Source organism: Trachemys scripta, chromosome 14 (assembly GCF_013100865.1).
Source record: "Trachemys scripta elegans isolate TJP31775 chromosome 14, CAS_Tse_1.0, whole genome shotgun sequence".
NCBI classification, from domain to species: Eukaryota; Metazoa; Chordata; order Testudines; family Emydidae; genus Trachemys; species Trachemys scripta.
Genome location: NC_048311.1, coordinates 41,289,334 through 41,307,656, shown reverse-complemented (window position 1 = coordinate 41,307,656; position 18,323 = coordinate 41,289,334).

Genomic DNA, 18,323 nt, shown 5'->3' with positions numbered 1-18,323 from the left:
CAGACTCCAGGCTGGAGCGTTGGCCCCGTCCGTGTGGGGTTGGTTTGTCTCATGCTGGTGGTGACAGGGTGAAGTTCCTGATTCTCTTCCTCATGAGCAAGGCCTGGAGCCTCACATCTCTGTCCCTGTCCCTGGCGCTGTGACCCTCTGTGCTCCAAAGCAGTTCCCTGGCACCCCCATGTTTACCATGGTGATATAATTCTGCTATGTTGTGTACACAGTGTGTTTTGTGAGGTATCATTCAAAAAGGCTTGATCTGTTGAACATTAATGTCCTGGTGGATTGTATTTGCTGTCATTGTATGGGCAGTTACGAAGTTGTGGTTGGTGTGTGTCACTGGAAGATGTTGTGAGGTTGGAAACATCCACAACCAGTCTTTCAGGTACAACAGTGGAGAAGCCAGACAGTGCTGATGGCCCATTAAGGGGAATGCACACTCCCAAGGACTGAAGGCTTCTCAGAGGGAGCCCATAGACGATGGACATGGCTTGACTCATGTCATAACAAAAGATCTTTCCAGCAAGCTGGAAGAGCCTATAAAGGATGGGAAGTGACTTTTGGCCTCTCGCCCCCCACAACTCAACACCTGGGAGCACGTCTGGAGAACCAAGACTGTGGACAGGGGAGGTGGTTCCAGGCTGCAAAGGAGAATCCCAGCCTATGTAGTGAGGAACTCGACCATCTATCGGGGGTAGCCAATGATTTTAGTTTGGTATTCATTTATTGTGTGATATTATGATTACATTGTATATACTCATTATATGTTCATCAGAATTGACTTATAGGATTATAATAGTATAAGATTAAGCAATATTTTGAGGAACTAGGTAACAAGTCAGACAAGCTGAAACACGAGAAGACTGTAGCCTGAGGCCTGCTGAAAGACATTGCTTAGCTATTTTAGGCCTTGGATACCAGTTGGTGACCTAAAAATGACCTGATGCCCTAAAATTCTAAGAAAAGAGGCAGAAACAGGTAATATTGAGAAAGTCGAAGTGGGAAAATTAATTTAAACCATAAAAATGATGTAACAACAAAATGTGCTTATAACACGTGCCTTAAACCCCGAGACAAAGGCGGTACATCAACCTACCCAGCCTATAGAATTTGGGGTCCCTTGTGTCTCCAGGGAACATAGACTGATAAGAAAGAGAGGGACGGTGCTGTCATGTACATGTGCAGAATGTAGGTATAGACAGAGTCACAGTATCAAAAAGGATGCCCAAAGTAGGCAAATTGAGCTTCCTATGGGAAACTCCAGCAGAAACCACTCCCATATCGTCAGTCAATCCATGCGAGGGCCAACGGAGTTTGAGAGGGCCAACAGACTCTAACGCCACCTAGGAGGATGCAAGTATCTCTATAGTTATAATTAGTGCATGGCACATATCTTTATTTGGAATTATATGTGCGGTAACGTTTTTGATTTTATTGGCAACTTTAAAAAAACTACTAAAAGATAGATGCTCTTGTAATTGTATGTGTTACTTGCCTATGGTTTCCTGTGTTCCTGTGGGTCCCAAATCTAGAACAGAGACATAGAATCATAGAATAACAAGGTTGGAAGGGACCTCAGGAGGTATCTAGTCCAACCCCCTGCTCAAAGCAGGACCAATTCCCAATTAAATCATCCCAGCCAGGGCTTTGTCAAGCCGGGCCTTAAAAACCTCTAAGGAAGGAGATTCCACCACCTCCCTAGGTAACACATTCCAGTGCTTCACCACTCTCCTAATGAAAAAGTTTTTCCTAATATCCAACCTAAACCTCCCCCACTGCAACTTGAGACCATTGCTCCTTGTTCTGTCATCTGGTACCACTGAGAACAGTCAGACAATTCTGTTGAACTTGAGACTGTAGCCACCAGAGCTGAATCCAGGGAAATGTGAATGATGTTAAATAGAATGAAAGGCTCCAGATTTGGTGCCGAAACCCAGGACCGTAGAAAATGCATGAAACCATAAAGAGCACGTGGAACCATAGTAAACACAGAAACCCAATAAGAAACAAAGGTTTTAAGAAAAAAATAATATCTCTAGGTCAAAAGTCATACTGGGAGACGTCTTGCTTTTGCTTATGCCTGCTTGCATTCTATGTCTGTCTGTCTGGGTAATGTTGTAAACATTGAGCTCAGGGGAAGAAAATAGGAATTGCAATTGTGTAACGGATCCTTGAACTCATGTACGGGTAAAAGCCCCCTATCAGGCGTGGCAGAATGGGTCGGACACTTTGCTGTCATTTGTCAATAATAAGCAACAAGCGCCCCTCCCCCCATATTAGTTAATAAGCTCCCCAAACTTTAAACTCCTCTGGACTACACCACCGATGGAGGACATCTTTGTGGGGTTGCCTTGGTCACTGCTCCTCCTCTCGGTGTGCTCCAGCTATAAAACAGCTGAAGGAGAAGTAAGCACCACAAGCCCTTCTCAATTTAAAAAATAAAATAAAATCCCTGGAAACATTTTAGGCGCAAGGAATGGACGCCTGCCCACTTTTCCAAAAGAAATAGGGAACAAAATAAGTTACCATTCAGGCATTTATTGCAACAATTCCAACTCCACAAACGTCCTGGGAGGCCTTTGTGCGAGACTACATTAAAGCCCATGGGGGAGAGTTAGTTAGAAACCAAGGACTGTAGTGCTTGGAGCGCCTAGAGATCCCTGACATTTCCTGTAATTCCTCTTTGAAAAGGTAAACACAAAAAGGCTTAAGAGGTGAAAGAAATAGCCCTGGATTGTGTATATATAGCATGTAATATCCTACGGAAAAGATTTAAAAGAAAGGTAAAACTGGAGAAGGCAAAACAAGGCTTAAGCAAAGAGCAGAAGACTAGTTACACATTGAAAAAACAACTTAGTAGGGTAAGGGAGGTAAATCCTGTTCTCCTTAATCAAAGGAACAGTTTGGCAAGAGACTTAAGCTATAGTAAGCAACACTTGCAAGAGGCTGGTTATAAAATTATGATGTGAAAAAAGAAAACACGGGGCAGAAACATTTGTTTGGGCAAGAAGTAAAAATAGTAGAGGTATCTCACAAAACACAGGCACTAAAGCAAACTCGTGACATTCTGGAGGATCTGTATCAACAGGTAATTGATAGTGAAGGGGAAAATGGACAGATCCCTCAAGTAAATGTGGAGGATAAGTGCATGGAGATGAAGTTGTCACCTGTATATGTTGTAAATATAATTCCAGATGTTCCAGTGGCTGTGGTGGAACCTGGAAACGACCAACCCAAGTGGCAGTAGAATCTCACCACCACTTATCAGCCTGAAAGCTAAAATCAGACAGGAAGAGCAACAGGAAACAGAACAATCTGGAAAGTTAGGAATAGAGAAAGTATCAGATGCCAACACAGTTGCCAAAAAATTTGCTTTGGAGGGGGGGGGGTATCTGAAAATGCTGTTAGTGAAAAAAAAAAGCAGGTCACAGCCAGTGTTAGTGAAAGTTTTGATCAAAAATTAAGTATTAAAGGATTAAACCAGAAAATGAAGCTAACGGCAACTAGTATTTATCATGAAAGAGGGGAGGAAGAAAAAAAATGGGTAAGCCAAATATCTTGGAAGCCCATTCACAATGGGGTCGTTTATTGCAGAAACTCAGGGAACTGTAAAAGTTGCTGTAAAAGCCTGTAAGGATGAAATTCTGGATATCAGTATCTCTCAAGAAAGACAAAAGGCTTTGCAATCTAAAAGTAACTTTAATATCGCTAAGCCAATCAAGTCAGAAGCCATAATAAAAAGAACAAGTGGCATCATTCATTTGAAATCTAACATGCCCAGTGTACGCCAAGAGACTTTAGAGCCCAAACCAGAGGCTCCACAGAAACCCATGCCAGGGCCGGACTTTTCTAAGGTGCAGGCACCTACCCCAGCCAAACGAAAATGTAAAGGGTTCCAGTAAAATTCCCTACCTAGATTGTCCACTGTTAAAGTTGCCCAAACTTGGCAGATACCAATTCCTCTAGAGGAAGAGGAACCCAGACTCCCCAATGTAACTGTAAAAGAGGAAAAAATCTAACAGTCTCTCCAATAGTCACAGTAACAAGTATAAAAACCTTAGAAGTAGGGTGACCAGATGTCCCGTTTTTAAAGGGACAGTCCCATTTTTTGGGACGGATTTTTTCTTATATAGGCGCCTATCACCCATCCCCACCCCGTGTCCTGTTTTTTCACAGGTCACCCTACTTAGAAGTCATTGTAAAAATGGAGGAGCCAATAAAAAAAGGGGGGGGAATCTGGTGGCTGCTCACACAGTACATTTAGAAACTGTAGTCAAATTGTTTCAGGTAGATGCAGAAGACAAGGTTAAGATTTTACAGTTAACTGCAGACGGGGCTTTATGAAATACACTGCCCCCAAAGTTTCAAAACAAGACAAGTCATTTAAAGACACCGTAGGGTTGTTAAAAAGCAACATGTCCCCAGGCCAGGCAGGAGTGACTTTGGTAGCTTACATGAAGCAATGGGAAGGCAAGTCACCGCATACATTTCACAATAGACTTTCAGCCGCTTGGCTCTCTAATGAAATGCCTGGTCAGGAAACAAACCCACAATGTATTAATTTGTTTGTTAACAATTCTTTACCAGCAGTTCAGGGTAAAGTAATAATGCATGTTAACCCTGGAAGCACTCTTCCAGAATGCTGGACTAATTGTCTAAAGCTTAGAGTTACATCCAAACCCAACCAAAAAATCCCAAGACAAATCATCCTCCCCTATAGCAATTATTCAAGGAGCCTCTGATAAAGCAGTAGTTAAAGTAAAGTTACAGACAATAATAGTTAAAAAGAACCATAAGCCCCAAAACTCAGTAAAATGTCCAAAATTGCAAGAAGGCTCTGTTAGTGGTCTCACTGCCACACCTGTGCCAGGGGTATTAATTAATCAGGTACCAATTCATACATGTCCCTGTTGTGTTAAATTTGTCTAACTGGCAAATGAGAAAATTCAGTTATTGCAGACACCAAAATGAAATCTTTCTTCTCAGTAATCCTTAGGGATAAGATTACCATTTATCAAGAATGGGTGCAGGATAGAGCTAATTTGGGTTTAAAAATACACCATAATAATGGAATGAATTGGGTTTGTTTAGTCTGGAAAAGAGAAGACTGAGAGGCGCCATGACAACAGTTTTCAAATACCTCAAAGGTTGTTACAAGGAGGAGGGAGAAAAATGATTCCTTAACCTCTGAGGAGAGGACAAGAAGCAATGGGCTTAAATTGCAGCAAGGGCGGTTTAGGTTGGACACTAGGAAAAACTTCCTAACTGTCAGGGTGGTTAGGCACTGGAATAAATTGCCCAGGGAGGTTGTGGAATCTCCATCTCTGGAGATTTTTAAGAGCAGGTTAAACAAACACCTGTCAGGAATGGTCTAAAGATGGTACTTGGTCCTGCCATGAGTGCAGGGGACTGGATTTGATGACCTCTCGAGGTCCCTTCCAGTTCTATGATTCTATGATTCTGTGATCTCCATGCGCCTAAAAAAAAACCCCCAAAAACAAAAAACAAGTCCACTGGAAATTCTAAGCAGCATTACAGAATTGTTTGGTACAGAAATGTTAATTGAAAGTAAGGTGAATGTTAACAAAATCAGAAAGCACGATAATGATATACTCCAGAAAATAAGCCGGGCTCCTGGTGAGGTGTCCGCGCCTGTCCTGCTGCCCCTCTCTCCCCTCTCTCGCTGGATGCCAGGCAGTGCCTATGCAGTGCCTGTGGCGGGCACTGCTGCCGGCAGCCCCTGGGAAGAAGCCAGGGGAAGGGAGCGGCAGGCCAGGGGGGTCTCTCACGTCCACAGCCACCCGTTTCCCTGCAGCAGATGTGCCCCCACAGCCAGCCACAGCTCCCTCGGCAGCAAACAGGAGCAGCGGGGCAGGGACCCGTCCACCAGCCAGGTAAGGTAACCTGGCCGTGACCAGGACTGCCCCAGTTCTGAGTCTCCCCCCACGCACTCCCCCCTACATACACACACCCAACCCCCTTCCCTGAGCCCTCCGCATCTACAGCCCCCTGCCCTAACTTTACACACACACACCCCCACACAGCCCCCTTCCCTGTGGCCCTAGGGAATGGAGGTTCTGTGGGGCGTGCTGGGCAGTTGTGGTGGGGTTGTGGGCAGGGGGGCGCTGGGCAGGGGTGGTGTTTTGCAGGGTGCTGGGCATTTGTAGAGGGGTCTGGGGGGGCACTGGACATAGGGAGTCGGGGGTGTTGGGCGGAGGAGGCTGTGTGGTGTGGCATGGGCCCACCCCCGAGGGGAAGGGGCACGCTGGCAGCACAGGGCCGGGCAGGCCACTGTGTGGCTGGCAACTGCCGGTATATAAATAGTGCCCTCGCACTGGGCTGGGCGGAGCGGGGCTGCCCCTGCCATCCCGCTCCCCACCGCCCCTGGCTGGCCCCTTGCTCTGGGGACTGACCTCCCCACACCATACTCCATTGGTCTAGACAGTATTTGGTCCTGCCATGTGGGCAAGGGACTGGACTCGATGACCTCTTGAGGTCCCTTCCAGTCCTAGAATCTATGAATTGCCTCCAGGGGGGCCCACAAATATGTTTGGCACTGGGCCCCCAAAAGGTTAATCCGGCCCTGTCTGAGCCCCCACCTCCAGCCTCCTCCCCTGACTCTTGCTCCCCCACACACACCCAGCCCTCTGCCCTGAGCCCTCCACAGCCCCCAACCCCCTGCCCTGAGCCTCCCCACATCCCCACCCCCTGCCCTGAGCCCCCCACAACCCCCAACCCCCTGCCCTGAGCTCCCCCACACACAGCCCAGCCCCCAGCCCCCTGCACCCCACACTTACCTTTCTAACCGGTACTGTTGTATTGCAACCCCCCCTCTCACCCCGATCCCCTGCCCTGATCCCCCCCCCGGCGGGGTTGTGACAGGACAATACCTGTAAGAAATTTAAGTTACTTTCACCTCTGCCCACAAATAACTTGTTGCTCTCAAAAGGGGCATCAATGGATCTGTGGGTGTAACAGGTTTAAGGGAATAACTCCCCTATGTGGTCAGCTGGTACCAACAAAACTTACTGGTAGTAAATGTAACACAAGTATCATGTCCAGTACAACTACTTGCATGGAAATCTCCCATGAAGCAAATAGCCCATGCAGGAAAGAAACAGTATTGTGTAGTACCCAAACAGAAAGAATTCTCATAGAATCATAGAATATCAGAGTTGGAAGGGACCTCAAGAGGTCATCTAGTCCAACCCCCTGCTCAAAGCCGGACCAATTCCCAGCTAAATCATCCCAGCCAGGGCTTTGTCAAGCCGGGCCTTAAAAACCTCCAAGGAAGGAGACTCCACCACCTCCCTAGGTAACGCATTCCAGTGTTTCACCACCCTCCTAGTGAAATAGTTTTTCCTGATATCCAACCTGGACCTCCCCCACTGCAACTTGAGACCATTGCTCCTTGTTCTGTCATCTGCCACCACTGAGAACAGCCGAGCTCCATCCTCTTTGGAACCCCCCTTCAGGTAGTTGAAGGCTGCTATCAAATCCCCCCTCATTCTTCTCTTCTGGAGACTAAACAATCCCAGTTCCCTCAGCCTCTCCTCATAAGTCATGTGCTCCAGACCCCTAATCATTTTTGTTGCCCTCCGCTGGACTCTTTCCAATTTTTCCACATCATAGTCAATTTTCTGTCATAGTTAACGCAGATGTATGGTCACAAATCCAAATTTTTGTTTTAAACCAGAAATGCCCACTGTGATAAAGTGGGGATGTTCTTAATGTTTTCTCTGAATACTGTGTGGGTCCCTCAGTTTCCCCTATGCCTTTCTTAAGTATCTAGGTCAATGGTTCTTAACCTGGGGTGCACTCACCCCCTGGGGGAGCGAGATGCCCTTTCTGGGGGTGCAAGACATGCCAGATTTTTTTAGACGGTAAATCATCGAAAACACAAATTAAGCACAGGCACGTAAGTACAACTACACCTCTACCCCGATATAACGCTGTCGTCGGGAGCCAAAAAATCTTACCGCGTTATAGGTGAAACCGCGTTATATCGAACTTGCTTTGATCCACCGGAGTGCGCAGCCCCGCCCCCCCTGGAGCACGGCTTTACCGCGTTATATCTGAATTCGTGTTATATCGGGTCATGTTATATCGGGGTAGAGGTGTACTATGTTTCATCAAACCTATGTTTTTATTAACATTATACATCTTTTAACGATTACTGTAATATAAAAACAAAAAATATATCGATTTAAAGAACTGACCTACTTCAACGATTTTTGATAAGGGGTGCGAGAACATATTTTGAGAACCAAAGGGATGCAGGCTGCGGTAAAGGTTAAGAACCACTGATCTAGGTGGTGGGAGAAGGGGGTGTGATTGTTGCAGAGCCCTAGAGGGCCAGTGTGATGCCATCTGCACAGAGAATGGCCAACACCCTGTCTCCTGGCAACTGATGGCCTGGGTCCCTCCCCTGCAAGTGCCAACAGCAGGTGTTGGAGAAAAAAGAGATCAGATGACCTCCTGGCCCGGGGAGAGTCAAAGGCCAGAGGAGGGGCTAGAGGGGGACTGAGGCTTGGCTAGGGGAAACGAGTCAGGCTCCGGTTGGGGACTCAGGGGGAAAATGGCTCCAGGGCTCTGGGCACCCTCCTCCAAGATGGACTTTTCTGAGAGTCCCTGATTCCTGTGCTAACAAAATCTGTTCTACCCTGTGTTCCTGTCAACTAATAAAGCTTCTGTTTTACAGCGCTGGCTGAGAGTCACTGATGACGGCGAGTTTGGGGTGCAGGCCCTTCGGGAGCTTACGGTGAGAACAGGGGTGCTGACTGCTCCGAGGGCGTCGAAGCCAAGGAGGCTTCCCTTAGAAGAGTGTGCCCTGAGGGGAGTCACGCTAAAGAGGGTCCCGCCTGGGTTTGATTCCAGAGCACTGAACCTGTGGCTTCCGTGTGGCTTCCATGACACCCACAACAATTGGTCCTACAACAATATTTCCGATACCCACTTTTAAAAAATAAAACTGTTATTCTTAGTAACCCTAACTATCAGAATTTGGTCAGACAAAGTACTCCAATTTATACCACCCCCAACCTTACAGCTAAAGCAATTGTAAAAAAAGAAAGAATTCACATTTAATTGAAATTAGCAATAATCTGAACAAAGCAAATCAAGCATTAATTAAAATTTTAAATAGTGGTCATTCACAAAACAGTACACCTGAAAAAATGGCAATTGGATAAAAAGGATAAATTATTGGCCATAATATCCTTACTGTGTGCAACATCTTTGCCTTATGTATTATGGAAGGAAAGCTTAAAGCAATATGTACACAAAGGGTTAGAGTCATAGACTTTAAGGTCAGAAGGGACCATTATGATGGTCTGGTCTGACCTCCTGCACAACGCAGGCCCCAGAATCTCACCCACCCACTCCTGTAACAAACCCCTAACCTATGTCTGAGCTACTGAACTCCTCAAATCATGGTTTAAAGACTTCAAGATGCAGAGAATCCTCCAGCAAGTGACCCGTGCCCCACACTGCGGAGGAAGGCGAAAAACCCTTTACCGCATGTGCTTCCTATTCCATTACCTCTGTGGTCAACTGTTACAACACCAGCAACAACCAAAAAGAATTAAAAAAAAAGAATACAAGAATGTTAATACTTATAAGGTAATGCAAAGCCTAAGTCCACATCAAGTTCCAAAAGCAGCCAATAACTATGTACCATGTCCTAACTGTCCTAACTATGTACCACTTCCTAACTGTCAGAGTGGAATACATCGCCAAGGGAGGTTGTGGAATCTCCATCACTGGAGATTTTTAAGAGCTGGTTAGACAAATACCCTGTCAGGGATGGTCTCAAGATGGTGCTGGTCCTGCCATGAGTGCAGGGGACTGGACTAGATGACCTCTTGAGATCCCTTCCAGTCCTAGGATTCTATGATTCTATAAAATTTGAATGTTCTATCAAGTATATATGTATGTTATTGTCTTAATCATTGTTATAGTCTGTCATATGTATGTGACAGGGCACTTATAATCTAATCATCACTTAATAATGAGATAACTTTAAGTTGGTAACCTAAAAATAACCGGATCCCCTACATTTCTAAGAAAAGAGGCAGAAACTGGTAATATTGGGAAAGTAAAAGTGGGAAAGTTAAATTTAAATCATAAAAATGCTGTAACAACAAAATGTGCGTATAACACGTACCTTAAACCGCAAGACAAAGGCGGTACATCAACCTACCCAGCCTATAGAATTTGGGGTCCCTCGTGTCTCCAGGGATCATAGACCAATAAGAAAGAGAGGGACGCTGCTGTCATGTACATGTGCAGAATGTAGGTATAGACAGAGTCACAGTATCAAAAAGGATGCCCAAAGTAGGCAAATTGAGCTTCCTATGGGAAACTCCAGCAGAAACCACTCCCATATTAACAATCAATCCATGCGAGGACCGACAGACTTTAAGAGGCCGACAGACTCTAACACCGCCTAGGAGGATGGAATTATGTCTATAGTTATAATTAGTGCATGGCACATATCTTGATTTGGAATTAGATGTGCCGTAACTTTTATGATGTTATGCCAACGTTAATAAAATGGCTAAAAACTAGATGCTCTTGTAATTGTGTGTGTTACTTGCCCATGGTTTCCTGGGTTCCTATGGGCTCCCGATGTAGAACAAACAGAGATTACTCTGTTGAATTTAAAACTGTAGCCGCCACAGCTAAGCTCAGGGAAACATGATGAATGTAAAATAGAAATAAAAGGCTACGCAGGGTGAGACAATGCCTGGTTCAAATCCTGTTTAGTTTTTAGAACTAAGACTGCAAATTAGTTTTACTTCATAGGTGACCAACTTTGATCTCTACACTCACTACTTATAATCACTTATCGTCTGTCTTTCTGGAGTTAATAAATCTGGTTGATATTTTACCTAAAACAGTGTGTTTTGGTTGAAGAGCTTGGGGAATCTGCTCAGTATACACTAGCTGGTGCATGTCCTCTCCACAGCAAGGGAGGAATGGACTGGGTTATAAATTTACACTGGCCAGGCTTCTGACTGGGGCAGGACGGTACAGCCCTGGGATCCAAGGATGGAGCGCTGGGGGACTTGGCTGGATCCTCTCTGTGGTTGGTTCATGAGTGGCTGGGAGAAGAATTCATGTAACTTGGAGACAATGGGACAGGTCCCAGCGGGTGCCAGTTGGCCCTGACATCAGTGAAGCTGCTCCAGCTGGGAATCCTCTCTCCAAGGTCACCCCGGGGTGGGGAGAGGTTCTAGCGGGGAGCTTAGAGTGTGCTCGGGGTGGGGGTTCTAGACTGGAGTTCAACACTTGCTTGGGGAAGCGGCAGAGGTTCTAGACCAAAGCTCAGAGGTGGCTAAGGAGTGAGAGAAGGGTTCTAGATCGGAATGTGGAGCAGAGTCAGGATGGGGTGTGGGTTCTAGAGTTGAGCCAGGTGCACACTCTGGATGGGGCAGAGGTTCTAGATAGGAGCCACATGCACACAGGGGCTGGGGTTCTAGACCGGAACCAGGCCCACACTCAGGAGGGGCAGGGGTTCCAGACTGGCAGCTGTTACGCACTCAGGGGGGAGGGGGTCCTAGATTGGAGCCTGGCACATACATGCGGGTTCCATACTGGTGCTCAGCAGGGGAAGATTTTCCCTGTGGAAAGCACACCATGCCCTGCAGGGACTGGCAGAAACGCAGCACTGCCTTTGCCAAACCAGCCAGTGTTTCACTAGGATCCAGTACTGACGGAGGTTTGGGGTGGGTCCGGGACAGAGAAATGTAACTGAGAGCCCCACGCCAGCAGCATCTCTGCCCCCTACAGCCTCCTGGGGACACTGGGATGAAGGTTTGGCTTCTGATGGTCCCGTCCAAAGGGGTTGCTGTTTGGAACCGGAAAGTCTGCTTCCCAGGTGAGGGGAAACTGAGGCCGGGATCACCCACAGTGATCCCTAAGGGGGCACGACGAGACGGCCTGCACTAAGACCGAGCTGCTTCTCTAGAGCACCTGGCTGGCCAAGGGGGCTCGGCACACAGGGATCGGGCCCCAAACGGGCACACTATTGTTCTAACACAGAGTTAATGGGGGTGGGTTCTAGATGCCAGGAGGGGTAAGAGCAGAGGATGGACCAGCTTGGATCACATTTGGGGCCAGGCTCCCAGACACCCCCCTGTCCTTCAGCAACTCCCAGTGCTGTCCAACGAGCAACGGCTCCATAGCAATGGGACTGAAGGCACAGCCGGGGGGTGGGTGTTTGGGGGTCACACAGCCATCCAGGCATGGGAGGAACCCATTGAAAGTCTAATACTCCTGAGGAGACCCCCTGTCTGTCCGCCCCTTCTCCGCCCAAGTAGGGCCCCCGGGGACTATGGGGCAGGGCAGTTCATGCCCCTTGGTGGCTGTGTTGGTGCCTGGGCTCTGCGGGCGTGCACCCTGGGAAGCGGATTCATGGCCCTGCCTGGATTAGTAGGAAGCTCCCCTCCGGCCCCCAAGCTGCCAACGGCCCCAGCCCAAGCTTCCCCTGCTGGCGCAACCGCAGTTTGAGAAATAAACGACCCTTGCGGCCATGGTGGTGGAACAAGAGCCGTGGGGCTGGCAGGCTCCACCCCTGAGGGACCAGCCGCTGGTGGCCTTGTCTGTGTCAGGGAGTGGGGAGCAGGCCAGGGCCTCCCTCCTGAGCCCCTCACCCTTTCTCTGGGGACAAAGTGACCCCCAGGAGAATGTGGCTGGGATGCGGGTGAGAAGGAGGGACCAGGGCGGAGCGAGGATGCCCAGTGGGCTGGAGAAGAGGGGGTACAGCAGCACGGTGATGGGATCTCCGTGGGGATGCGGAGAAGGTATTTCTGGCAGTTTGGGGGAGAGCAGGAGGCTGGGGGCAGAGTAGGGGGCATGGAGGAGAGCAGGAAATGTGGGTGTTGCTCAGTCTGCCCTGCAGTCCCTCAGCTTGGTTCCTGGCTCCCAGCCTGGATGCCCCTTCCCAGGAGAGGAGCTGTGACCCCTGAGGATCCCTTCCCCTGGCCAGCCGGAGCAAGGCCCTAGGGCGCTCGAGTCCCTGTGGAGCCAGATGCGCAGGGGCCAGCAGGAGGAATCGGGGCTGGGGCGGCTCCCCGGAGGGATGGGGCAATTCCCTGTTGCTCTTGCTCCATGTTGCTCTCGCTCTGGCTGTGTCCAAGGCCTGGGCTGGATGCAGGGGAGGCAGGACCGGGATGCAGGAGTCTGGCTGGATGGTCCCAGCCCTGTCCTGGCTGTGAACCCGGAGCTGAGAGCAGGATGCTGGCTGGGCTCCCCTCTAGCCAGCCACACTCCAGGAGCTCCCGGTGCCATCCCTGCCAATGACGGCCTCGTGGGGACAGTGCCTTGAGGGAGGCACTGAACCTCTAACCACCAGGAAGCCTCTGGGCTGCGTGTCCCATCTGCACCCAACCGGTGCCCCCACGCCAGGGAGACTGTGGGTGGGAGCTGGGCCCCCAGCTGGGACAATGGGGCAGGGAGGTTCATGTCACCTGTTGGCAGGGCTGGGGCCTGTCTGGGGGGGGGTGCTCATCCTGAGAAAGGGATTCATGGCCCAGCCTGGCTGGTTGAGACCCCCCTCACCACACCGTGCCCGGCACAGGGCGGTCCCATTGGCCGAGCTCCCCCCGCTGTCGCAAATGCGGCTTGGGAAGTAAACGGCCCCTTGCGGTGGTGACGGTGGTGCAAGAGCTGTGTGGCCAGGAGGCCTCGCTCCTAAGCCTTCCGCCAACCCCTCGCCTCAGCCCTGGCCGAGCTTCCCCTGTGGCCTAACCTTGGTTTGAGAAAGAAACGACCCTTGTGGCCGTGCTGGTGGCACAAGAGCCGCGGGGCTGGCAGCCTCCAGCCCCTGAGGGACCAGACTCTGGTGACCTTTGTTAGAAGGTGTCACGGAGTGTGCGGGAGACAAGGCCCTGCACCCCCGGCTTTGTTAGAGGGCTTATTTCTTCACCCTCCCACTTCCCTGGTCCTTCTCACATGAACAGAGAGCGACAATACCCGAAGTCTGAAGGTGCAAACAATTCAATGTTTACTGGGGTGAACTTCCAGCAAGCTTAAATCCAAGTTCCTTTTTCCTTATTTTTGAATCCCAACTTACTTCCTGTTTGCCCCTAGTTTATACAGTAATATTCTCAGCTACACCTTAACCAGTCATTTTACTGAAATCTATCTAACCAATCCTAACATATTGTAACATAATTCTCTAACCAATTATATCCCACCACTTTAATTAACTTACACCTTGCAAAATTAATTACACACCTGATAGAAACAATTAGAGAACCAGACAGATTAACAATAGAAAAGTGGGGGCCATAAAGATAAAACATACAGAAATGAGGGTTTCACAACCACAACCACTGAGAAGTGATTTCTTGCCAGACAGGATGTTATCAAAGTAAGTTTTCTTTAACCATCTTTATCTGGTGGTGATGGGCATTATCAGGACAGGATTGTATTCCTAACAGCCCAATAGCCCTTATTTCAGTGTGGCTGGTTTGGGATGTGAGGAGGTGACCGTTCGCTTCCCAGCTTATGGTTCTGTTGCTTAGCCAAAGGCCTTCGCCTAAGAACCAGGCCTCAGACTATCCTAGTGAGCGAAGGCCCAGACACGAGCAGATTGTGACTTTGATTCTTTGTTTTATACCCCTGTAAGTAGCTAAGTGATAAAAATACACCTAAGTTCTTAAAGTCTAGGCCTTTATAGGCAGGCCTGCATATCTATATCCTAACAACCTTGTCTGTGGCAGGGAGTGGGGAGCAGGCGAGGGCCTCCTTCCCAAGTCCCTCATTCTTTCTGTGGGGGTAAAGGGACCTCTCTGCCCCTGGCCCCCTCCTAGGGTGACCAGATAGCAAGTATGAAAAATCGGGACAGGGGGCGGTGGGTAATAGGCGCCTATATAAGAAAAATCCCCCAAAATCGGGACTGTCCCTATAAAATCAGGACATCTGCTCTTCCTACCCCCTCCAGAGGAATCCAGCTGGAACAGTCTTTGGCCTGGGTCAGAACCAGGGAACAAGTAACGGGCGTCTCACACAGCACGTACATGTCTGAACCAACCCCAGGATCATAAACAGGAGCTGGTCTATTGGGTCAGGTGCTGCTGTCCCGGCTGCCGTGCCAGGGGGTGAGTCGGGGCCTCCTATTCTACAGCCACAAGCTGCTGCCGCTTGGGAGCCAGCCCAGGAAGAGATTTTCTGGGCAGAGCTGGATGAAGATGTCCTGGCATCCAACCTCTGGGCAGAGATGCCAGGGGCCGGGACCATGGGAGCTTTATTGGCCTTCGTTGCCCAGCAGAGAATCAGCAACTTCATCACATGTTTAATGAACAGAGTGTGACGGAAACTTCTCATGACACTACCCTGATTGCACCCCCTGCCCCAGGGACCCCCAACCCAACTGCACCCCTCCTGCCCTATGCACCCACAACCCGACTGCACCCCTCCTGCCCCAGGGACCCCCAACCCAACTGCACCCCTCCTGCCTTAGGCACCCCCAACCCGACTGCACCCCTACTGCCCTAGGGATCCTCAATCCGACTGCACCCCTCCTGCCCCAGGGACCCCCAACCCGACTGCACCCCTCCTGCCCCAGAGACCCCCAACCCGACTGCACCCTCTGCCCTGGAACCAGCAACCCCACTGCACCTGCTGTCTGGAGACACCCAACCTGATGGAACACCTGCCCTTTTTTGAGACCCCCCCCAGCCCGATGCTGCCACCTGCTCTGGGACCCCCACCCAACGGTGAGTCCTGCCCATGGACTTCTGCCTCAGGTGCACCTCCTTCCCCAGGACCACCACCACAATTTCACCCCCCTGCCTGGACACCCCCCCCCCCCCCCGACTGTGCCCCCTGCCCCAGGAACTCTATCCCCACGCAGACTCTGACCCCTGCCTGGGACCCCCTCCTCAACTACAGTCCCTTCCCCAGGATCCCCCAACCTCACTGTGCCCTGCCCCTGGACCCTCATCCCCAACAGGGCCACACCCTCAGGTGGCATCCACCAGGCTCAAGGAGCAACCCCCACCCCCGCATCCGAACCCATAACCCTCTCCCCTGCCCCAGTTCCTCAGGGTTTGATCACCTCCCTTTGCACCAGTGAGGGGGCACTGGGTCTTGTGAGCCATGATGACAAAGATGGCTACCTCCTCCCCCTGTGGGGGACAGACTGTGTGGGGCCCACACAGGGGACTCCCTCAACCCCCAGATGCCACAGGATCAGCTCTACAGCAGGATGGGGGGGCAAGGGGATATGCTATAATAATGGCTCAAAGCCCAGGATGACAGAGCCCCCAGATTGGCCTCAGCCCGAACCCCCATCCCTGACTCCTTGGTCCCCAAGCAGATCAGCCCATCCCCGCACTGGCTGGACTCTGGACATCAGTATGGCCAGGCGGGAGACACTGGGCCAGTCAGCCCCAAAGGGTTTGGGGTCAGGCTGAGGCCTCTTCAGCCCCACAGGTCTGTGACTAGCCCGTCTGGCGTTGGCAGGGCCCCTGTGGGTGCTGTGGCCAGGGGGGTTCGGAGGCTGGTATTGCTGTGGGTCCCATGGGGGCTGGACATTGCTAACAGCCCAGAAATCAGAGCAGTGTGAGCCAGTGGGCTTTCCATGCACTGCAGGGACTGACGCACCGGCAAGGGCTTTGTCCACAAGCGGGTTGGTAACCGTGCTGCCAGATGGGCCCCAGTACTGGCACCCCTACCAACTGGGGCTGGTTCCAGGACAGCGAGAGGAATGGGATCACCCCGTCCATCACTGGCAATTTTAAAACAAAGATTGGATGTTTTTCTAAAGGATCTGCTCTAGGAATTGTTTGGGGGACGTTCCCTGGCCTGTGCTGTACAGGGCTCAGCCTAGGTCACCCCAGTCCCTTCTGGCCTCGGAGTCTATGACTCTACATGCAGAGACAGATGGAAAGCGGCATGGCCACTCCACGGGAAACATGACATTTCCGGAATCTGTTGTCAGTCCGAATGCGAATGAAAAGCCGGGGTTTCAAACTTGTCTTGGAATGGACATGCTGAAAAATGTCAAAGCAGGAGCAGTGAAACGTTTGCATAATGTCAGACTGTCTCAAGAACGGCACAGAAATTCGTTTCTATATAATCAAAATCCTTCTCATAATTATACTGCAATTTCAACTACAGTTATCGCAGCAATTAAAATTAACAAAATCATAGAATCATAGGACTGGAAAGGACCTCAAAAGGTCATCAAGTCCAGTCCCCTGCACTCATGGCAGGATAAAGCACCATTTAGACCATCCCTGACAGGTGTGTGTCTAACCTGTTCTTAAAAATCTTCAATGATGGAGATTCCACAACCTCCTTAGGCAAGCTATTCTAATGCTTAACCACCCTGTCAGTTAGGGAGTGTTTCCTAATGTCCAACCTAAACCGCCCTTGCTGCAATTTAAGCCCATTGCTTCTTGTCCTATCCTCAGAGGTTAAGGGGAATAATTTTTCTCCCTCCTCCTTGTAACAACCTTTTAGGTACTTGAAAACTGTTATCATGTCCCCTTTCAGTCTTCTCTTTTCCAGACTAAACAAACCCAGTTATTTTCAATCTTCCCTCATAGGTCATGTTTTCTAGACCTTTCATCATTTTTGTTGCTCTTCTCTGGACTTTTTCCAATTTGTCCACATCTTTCCTGAAATGTGACACCCAGAACTGGACCCAATACGCCATTTGAGGCCTAATCAGCGTGGAGTAGAGCGGAAGAATTACTTCTCGTGTCTTGCTTACAACACTTCTGCTAATATATCCCAGAATGATGTTTGCTTTTTTTGCAACAATGTTACACTGACGACTCATATTTAGTTTGTGGTCCACTATGATCCCCAGATCCCTTTCCGCAGTATTCCTTCCGAGGCAGTCATTTCCCAGTTTGTTGTGTGCAACTGATTGTTTTTTCCTAAATGGAGTACTTTGCATTTGTCCTTATTAGATTTCATCCTATTTACCTCAGACCATTTCTCCAGTTTGTCCAGATCATTTTGAATTTTAATGCTGTCCTCCAAAGAACTTGCAACCCCTCCCAGATTGGTATCATCTGCAAACTTTATAAGTGTTCTCTCTATGCCATTATCTAAATCAGTGATGAAGATATTGAACAAAACCGGACTCAGAACTGATCCCTGTGGAACCCCACTTGATATGCCCTTCCAGCATGACTGTGAACCACTTACTCTCTGGGGACGGTTTTCCAACCAGTTATGCACGCACCTTATAGTAGCTCCATATAGGTTGTATTTCCCTAGTTTGTTAATGAGAAGATTATGCAAGACTGTATTAAAAGCATTACTAAAGTCTAGATATACCACATCTACAGCTTCCCCCCTAT